Here is a 3,474-nt window from a genome sequence, read left to right on the forward strand (position 1 = left end):
GAGTCCTTTATGAGAGGATAAAAGGCAGAGACATTTTGGAGAGAGCTCACAGACAGAAATGCCCCAGGAGGAACAAGGAAGGCAACACAGAAGTCCAGAGACATTTTGGAGAGAAGGGCTAGCAGATAACACCATGTGCCTTCCCATGTGACAGAGGAACCCTGGATGTCAGCAGACTTTCTTCAGAGGCAAGGTATCTCTCTGGATGCCTTAATTTGGACATTTTTTATGGCAGTAGAACTGTAAATTTGTAACCTAATAAATTTCCATTGAAGAAGCCAATCCATTTGTGGTATTTTGCATTTTGGTAGCTCTAGCAAACCGGGACAGCATGCAGAGAGCATACTTTCAGGAGCAGTTGCTGTGCCAGAACAGGGGAGGGGCTATTCCCATTTAGATGTGGAGTATATTTTTCCACCTTTTGAATCTACTTTGGTCAAAATAATTCAACATAAGCAACAGCATACCAGTCCTGTGATCTGTTGAATCAGAGAAGGTCACCAGGTAAAATATAAGGTGCCTAATTAAATTTGAATTTCAGAGAAACAATTTTTAATACGTGTGTCCCATGCAATATTTATCCTTGGATAAAAATTAAAATATCGTGTATTACTTGGTATATAGTTATAAAAAATATTTATTGTTATCTGAAATTCAAAGATAACTGGGTATCTTGTATTTTTATTTGCTAAATCTGGCATCTTTAGCTAGAATCAGATAATTTTCAGGTCAACATGGGTCACTCAAGCCTTGTGGTGACCATGGTTATGCTGTTGGTTTTTCCCATAGCCTTTTGCTACAAGTTTGTAGCAAACTGTTTCTTAATTGCTTTAGAGCAGGAATTAAGAGATTTGCCATCAAACTCTAAAAATTTTCACTGAAATTCTTCTATCAGGGCTTGCATCACTATCTTGAATTGTGTAATTAAAGTCAAGTGGCAGAGAAGTTTTCACCAATTATCTTACTCTAGCCCCATTCAAAATTGGCAAAATTTGGGATACCTAGTAAATGAACGGAGGCGACACAACCAGAAGTGTATGTTGCCTCTAAAATGCAAAGAGGCCCATTAAACATTGTGCCTCTGTTTTAATGGTAGGGAGTAAAAGGTGCAGCAACTTGTCTTTCACTTTGGAGGTGATATTCTGACATACCTCTGACCAGTGCCCACCCCCATTCTAATTCACTAAAGGGCAGTTTGATATATAATTTTGAAAGATTTATCTCCCAACCTCTGGCATGCATGTATCTTATCAAAGGGTTTAGAGTACCTACAACTTGTTACCCTTAAGGTCCTAATAGCATGATGTCATCAAGGCAGAAGATAATAAGTAAGTAGGATGTCTTACGATGATGGTTAATGCTGTAATGACTCTAATGGTCCCAGAAGAATAAACTGTAGCCCAGAGTTGTAAAGTTGGTGCACCCCTGAAACAGGTGAAAACAAGTTGCTTTTATTGTTTTCTATTTATTTCTTATTAGAAAAAATAGCCTTTGCTATAGTAGTTTTACTCATTTTCTCCTACAAGGATTGTGTGTCTGGAATATCAATTGCAAATTGGAATCACACCTGATTACAGTTATAATCCATTATCATTTCTCCAAGTCCATTTTTTTGGGCCAGAAAAGTAGGTGGGCTAAATGGGAATTCCATAGGTTGGCAAACCCTTGAATATTCAAGGCTTTGAGGTACTCAACTCTATGATTCTCTCAAGGAATTGTGTTATCCTTTGGTTAATATTTTGGTAAGAAATATCTGATAAGCAAGGTAACTCTAAGATCCTCTAGGTCTCACTATACCTACTGATGTAGTTCTATCAGTTGAAATTCTTTCAACTGAAATTGATAGAAAGCTTAATTAGCAATAGCTTAAACAAACCGGTATGGATTAGTGTCACGAGAAATTTGGAAGTATGCAGCTACTAAGCGTTAGGTCTGCAGCCTGAGTTGGTTTCTCTGCAATTCTCTTGGCCTTCTCCTCATGCCAAGAGAATTGCATGGTTGTAAGATGGTAGCATCCTCTCTAAACATCATGATCATGCTTCAGAAAGAAAAAAGTAGGAGAGAGTAAGAGCATAGGGGTTTCTCTAGTGCAGTTTTGTCTTTTAATTTAGGGAAGACGGCCCTTCCTGTGTATTCCCACCTACCTTTCATTACTCCCCCATCCTACTAGGACTCTCTGTTAGCTGAACCCAACCAGAAGTTAGGGAGCAAGGGAACCCATTTTTGTAGTCCGGAAGGGCCAATCTCTGGAGCAAGGAACAGGATGAAGAAGGGTGAAGAGTTCACATGAAGAGACAGATGGAAGAAATCCATCACATTAATAAATAACACCTTCTCCCCATTGTTCTGATCTCTTCATTCTTTGTTTCTGACATCTCCTGACTTTAAATACTATATTATTACCCCTCCAAGTCTCCAAGAACCAGAAAAGGGGGTGGTAAAGGCTATGGGTACCCCAAATCACCGTGTGGCAGGCAGTAGCTTCAGGAAACTCTGGCCTGCCTCTCCAATATATCATTCCCTTGACTGCTCCCTCTCATAGTAAACATTTAAAAGCTGCTGATTCAACCTTTAAAGAGCATGGCAGCACTGCCAGAGGATCCAGCATCATTGGGTATCAGGGGCAACGGAAAGAGAAAGGGGAAATTAGGTGCAGTATGAGGAAAATGAAAGGATGTGGACAAGGAATATCAACTGGCAGAGAAACATTTCTGGAAGCAGAAAGATTCCAGAGGAGGAAGTTGCAGGTCAGTTATGATACCACTAAGCCTTGAACAAGAGATTGCATGGCTAATGATGGGTAAATACAAGCACAGTTGCACAAAAATATCAGAGGGAGAGAGGCCAGATTTGGAAGAAGAAGAAAAAAAAACCTTTAAAAGGTGGGGATGGGTACAATTTAAGAGGACAGCTAAGACGGTAACACGATTCCGAGTCCACTTGTCCAGAGGTTAATTTTACCTATACCTATAATAATCAGTTCCCCCAAAACCGTACATACAGGCTTGTTTCATTTTCAAGAGACAGAAGTGGGTCCAGAGTCCATACCATCTTGAGATTTAGGGGTTTAAGGTTGAATTTCTGCCCATTTTTGGGTAGAAACGTAAAACCTGGGCGATTTTTCGGTAAATCGAAGGTTTACTCCCAAAGAATAACGAACTTTTTCTTTGGGAAGGGGCGGGGGCACTTGTGTGTCTAAGATCTGGGGTGTTAAAGGCACTACGCACAACTTTTCGTATTCGGAAAGTCCCACAGAGGGAAACCCGCGTAGGAAAAGAAGCCCCTTCTTCGTGGCGGCGGAGCTGGAGCGCAGTCGCGGACGGAGCCTCCTAGAGGCGGAGGAAGGCTGAGTAAGACTCGAAGTCTGAGTCGCAGCCGCAGCCGCAGCCACAGCCGCCTGGGTCGGGAGGTAGGCTAGGCCTGCGCGCTGTGGAACCACGTGACTCCACCTCTTGGGGCACCCACGCATGCGCG

This window comes from Choloepus didactylus, chromosome 4, assembly GCF_015220235.1.
Source record: "Choloepus didactylus isolate mChoDid1 chromosome 4, mChoDid1.pri, whole genome shotgun sequence".
Taxonomy (NCBI): Eukaryota; Metazoa; Chordata; class Mammalia; order Pilosa; family Megalonychidae; genus Choloepus; species Choloepus didactylus.